Below are 5,248 nucleotides of genomic sequence, written 5' to 3'. Positions count from 1 at the left end.
ATAATTGCCTGGTCGCTACCTACGTATTCCCCGGTGTTTTCCCACGTGGCTTGAGAGACGTTCCGCCCAAACGTGAGATCCGGGCACGTGTCTCTGGAAACACTATTTCCCATTCTGGTAGGTGCAGTCCACTCGGTCAGAGCGTGAGCTCGTGCTCTTCGGAGGAGGCTTTTAGTTCGTTTCCGCGCTTATTTGAGTAGTGGTATCCCCATACGGGGTGGGCCGCATTGAAATCACCCAACATTAGCAAGGGACAGGAATCAGCCACCTGTACTGCTTGCTGTATTAGACTCCTTAATTCCGACTGCTTCCTCTTAGGCCTGCAGTACACGTTAAGGATAAAAACGCTCTTTCCTTTCCCAGGTTTTCGAGGTATCAGCTCTGTGAGGGTCCCTTCTGTTCAGGGTAGCTGTAGCGTGTGTTGCACTGCTGTTACTCTCTTGCTGATGAGCGTGGTAGTGACTCTGCATTCCGGGTCACCGTCTGTGATGTAGCCAGGTAGTCGTGGATAGGAGTTTACCTCCTGTAGCGCGAGTACATCCGTTTTTTCCGTGCACGAATCAATATATTGTGAGAGTGACCCAAGTTTCCCTTTGATGCTTCTTGCGTTCCATCACCACACTATTAGCTTTTTCTCTTGATTCCCCCGGCGGCTAGCCATGGTTAGCTCGGGTGGGGTCTGCCTGGTCGTGGTTATCTAGCGAGGACGGCCGAAGGTATGGCTTGTCCCTACGTGGTGTTCTGCCAACTGCCGCATTTTGGCTTTCGAGTGCATCTAGTCTGCCTAACATAAGGGTGACAGACTGTTGGAGTTGAGCTATGCCAGCCGTCATGTTTAGCGCCATTGCATTTAGCTGTTCCGTAAGCTTGTCCTCTGCCTCCTTTGTTCGCGTCTCTAGGGCCTCAGTACGCCTTGTGGAGTCAGTCTGCTCATTTGTATCGTTTATTTTACGCCGTTTCTCTGTTCCCCCGTTCGTTTGCGGAGGGTTTAGCTTAGCCTGCGAGGCAACCTGCGCGATTGTAGATCTCAGGATGGCCATTTCTTTCTTTAGGTCTTCGATCTGCGATTGTAGCTTGTTGCATTCCTCGCATCGGGATTTAGGGGGTTGAGCAGTGGGAAGGAGAACTTGAGACCAGCTCACCTGTGGCGCCCCGGAAGACGGGGTCCTCACTTTGCCTCCGCCGCTGCTGGCGTCCGCACCTAGACCGGACCGGTAGCTGGGCCTGGAGCGGGACCTGGAACGAGCTCGGGTTTCGCATTTGGCTTCCGATTCGGAGCCATTAGGTCTCAGGCCGGTTCGCGATCTGGAGCGGGACCTGGATCGCCTCTTAGCTGCCCCCGTACATCTCTGTAGAGACGGCCAGCGGCTGCAGGAATTGCAGCGAGATGATCGTTTTCGTCTTGACCCGTCATCCCACGAGGTCAAGTGTTCAGCCGACCGGTTCAATCTGTCCCTGGATGGTTCTCTTCTGCCACTTGAGTGTTCTTTACTTTTTTCCCAAGCCTTGCGGCGGATGATGTACGGTTCCCGAAAACGTTTTGGGCATTCTCTACATGCCGTGATGTGCTTGCCATTGCAGAGATCGCATTTAGGTTCGCATGGATGGTCTGGCGCTGGGTCTCTCACGCCACACTTCTCTCAGGCGCGGATTCCGAAGTTCACGCAGACGTCCGCCCTGTGTCCCGTACAGTGGCAGTTGGTGCAGTATGGGATGGTCTTCTTATAGATGAAACATTTCATCTCAACGCCCTTATAATAAATGTAGAAGGGTACCTTGTGACCTTGTATCGTAACGAGATCAGAGCCTGACATTCCCAGGCGGCGGCAGCTTAGGAATTCATATCCTGGGAGCCAAATGTCCTCCAACACTTGCTCCATCGTGTAATGCGTCGGGATGCCATGAATAACTCCTTTGCACGAGTCGTAAGGTGAGAGTCCGTAGAGACTCACCGGGTGGACCTTTCCTTGGACGTTAAGCTGAGTAATTTGGCTGAGGGCTCTCGCTGCTTGTTCGTGTGGCGTGCTGACGGTGAGGATGTTCTGCATCGCGTCAATGCGGACACGGATTTCAGCGTCCCTCCATGACAGGCGGGCCGCGTTGAGGATGCTCTCGGCCAGAAGTGCCGGACTGACCGAGCCGAGTCCGAGCCCGTTCTTTGGTCGCATCACCAGCTTGTAGTCTTCCTCCGGCAGTGGCGGCGGCTTAGGTCTAGACTCTTCCCGCCATGGTTTCAAGGTTGACTTCTTTGGGATTGAGTCCAGCGGTTGCTCAGCAGCCGAAGTGTTCGCCTTGTTTCGTCGTCTCGCCGACTTGCTCATTACTTGTATCCACTGATCCCACCTTTCATCGTATTAGGAATTCTCTCCTCCGTCGCAGCGGTCTTGCGTCTTCATCTCGTCGTCTTGGGTCCTGTCGTCGCCGGGGATAGAGCTAACAGCTTCTGCTGTCGCGCCCGTCGCCGCTCCGCGCTCCATACCCGTGGTAGGCGCCGACCACGGGGGCTAGGGTTAGCGCGGCGGCATCCGCTTCTGATTTTCAAATCGTTGTTAAACGGCAAATAATGCACTCACGAACTTCAGAATTGGTTCTGAGTGATCCTTGCCGCTTCGCGAAAACCTTCTTCTTGTCTTCGCTGCCAAAAACTGGGAATTTCCGTCCACTTGCGAAGAAATCCGAGGAGCTCATATGAGACACGCCTGTTCTCTTGAAGCTTCTTCTTCTTCTCCTCGTGCAAAGCAACAGATGCCTGACTAACACAATCATCCCCTCTCTGGGTTGAGAAGAGAAGAGATTGCGTATCTTGGTATTCATTGAGAATACATACGCAATGCACATCATGTTTTTTAGAGATCGCAGGAAGAACTACTGCAATAAAATAGCGTTAATAGAAATTACAGCTCCTTAAAAACGCCTAAATACTGAAAACATATAGAAGAAAATGTCTTGAAACAGCATGTGCGACGTGTTGCATAACATACATTGTATGAACAGCTTCCCCATAAAACAAATTTGAGGACGAATAGCTCTTGGATGTGGTTCTGGGAAAGGAAATTTGCACCAGGGATATTACTGAGCTCCGCAGGGAGCTCACATACAGCCCAGTGCGGGGGAGGGGCAGTAGAGGCTGAATGAAAAGATAAGGCAAAGTGTAAAGGAGATAAAGAAAAAGAGAAGATAAATAGGCGCACATGTCACTTGGAGACAGACACATGTCACCACATCCGGGCAACCTAATTTGAATGTATGAGTTTGAACAGAAAGGAGCAAGTTGTGTCCGGTGCAAGCAAGTTGCACCTTTGATAGCGGACAGCTCAATTGAAGGGAATCGTCGGGAGTGTCACTGTAGGCGTACGGGTCGTTTACCCTGTGGCGTTGAAAAAAAAAATACGCAGGATAATCGCTTCTGAGCGTTGTCCAGTCGAAGATGCGATGATTACTAGTATCATTTACTATTGTTCAAGTGAATTCGAGCTGTAATGTAGCATAGTTCTACAAAACAAGAACCAAGTCTTAGTTCTTTCACTGCGTGCGAGACAGCCACACGCACACGGAAACTAGGATAGGCGAGGAAGCTGACCGGTGTTGTGCCCCTGCGCCCAGCCCAAAGCGCCCGCGGCAGACGTGCCCCAACTTGAAGTCGCCGCAGAGTCGCCTCTCCTTTCCCCTTCGCAACGGCTGTGCCGAATCATGCCTCGGACGAACGGCCCGCGGCCATGGAGGAAAGAAAAGTTTAGGAAGGAGCGTCACGTGACTATCGTGAAGCCTAGTCATAAAAAATAAAAAGGAAAAACTGATGGGAGACGCCCCACCTCACGTGACAGGCAAGCGGTAGTTCTTTGCGCCTCATGCGGCCGCCCGCCTGCACGCGCTATGGTGCGTCGTTCCGTTCGGTTGCCGGGCCGTCTGGGTATTCGGGTTTCGGCAACGAGTCACCGTCCGGGCGTTGCGCGCAGCGCTGCCTGAAACCCTATACGCGCAGCGGGCTGATCGTGCAGGCAAAGGGTTCGGACGGGAGAGAGAAAACATCTTAATTTATTGACCTCTGGGATCCGTCGAAGTTCGCGCCGCAGTCGAAGTGTCGTGTTCCGCCGCCGTGCAAAAATGGAGATGTCAGAGTACGACATCCGTGCCTTACATTTTATTTCACACAACACACCTCACTTTCTTGGTTCTGGTCATTTTATCTTTTCACCTCCCAGGCGTAATTTAGCGTTCGTTACCCATATACCTATCGCACAGATTGAGCAGTAATCGGACAACGAGCCCGCGTTCTGCCTGCGACGCGAGGCGGAAAATGATTGTTCTCCCGCGCCCGCACCCAACATCACTGGTTCTGCACCTTTTGTTTTCCAATGCACTGAAGGAGACAGCAACGCAAAACAGACGTCGTCACGACAATTGTGGCCCGTACAAGGTGCCACCATGCCGGAGCGCCGATTAGGCGAATGTATGCAAATGCGCACGCGAGCAAAACCAAAGCTTTTCGCACCACCTTTCAGCTGATTGGACACTCGTTACAGCGCTATGATGTAAAGGGAAGGTGGCGCGATAACTCCCAGCAAAATTCGAAACGCAATCGTCAAAGTACACCTGGCAAACACCATGCACCCGTAGGCCGCTCCGTGCTTGTGAATATTTAAAGCGGCGCGTTCGACCAAAGCCGGCCGTGGTTCCAGCGGTAAGCGTCAAATTCGGCTCGCAGCCCGTGAGGGTGCTTCGTAAGAATGCGATCGAAGTCTCGCCTTGCTTTGAACAGCGACAGCGGTAGTACTTCCCCGATACGAAGCTTGGAGCGCAACGCTGGCGAACAATCTTGTACGCCGCCTTCGGCGACGGCGCTCGCCTCCACCTCCACCGGCAGCCAGCCGGACCCACTAAATGCTACCGCGGGCCTGAGCGTGGTGGATTTTCCATAATTCATTGCGCGGGAGGAGCCCGAGGAGAGGAGAATGCGGCGTCAGAGGAGGTTGGCTTGCCAAAGCTGTGCCGCCTGACGTCATGCTCCCTCCTAACATTTTTCTTCCTCCATGCCCGCGGCAGATACGCTGCACCACGCCTGGAAACGGCGCCGCTGAGTCGCCTTCCCTTTCCCGTCGTAGCGGCTTTGAATGACGCAACCAGTTCGCCCCCATTTGTCGGATCCAAACTTCGGCCAGTGAGAGCCTTGATTGGATCGATTCAAACTTCTCGCGGCTGCGACGGACCCCTGGGTATAAAAGAGCCCAGAAGGATCAGCGAGGACGGC

This window comes from Haemaphysalis longicornis, unplaced genomic scaffold (assembly GCF_048455015.1).
Source record: "Haemaphysalis longicornis isolate Haplotype H1 unplaced genomic scaffold, Haemaphysalis longicornis Haplotype H1 scaffold_5, whole genome shotgun sequence".
Lineage (NCBI taxonomy): Eukaryota > Metazoa > Arthropoda > Arachnida > Ixodida > Ixodidae > Haemaphysalis > Haemaphysalis longicornis.
The sequence above is the reverse complement of the archived record's forward strand: the minus strand, read 5'-3'. Positions refer to the sequence as shown.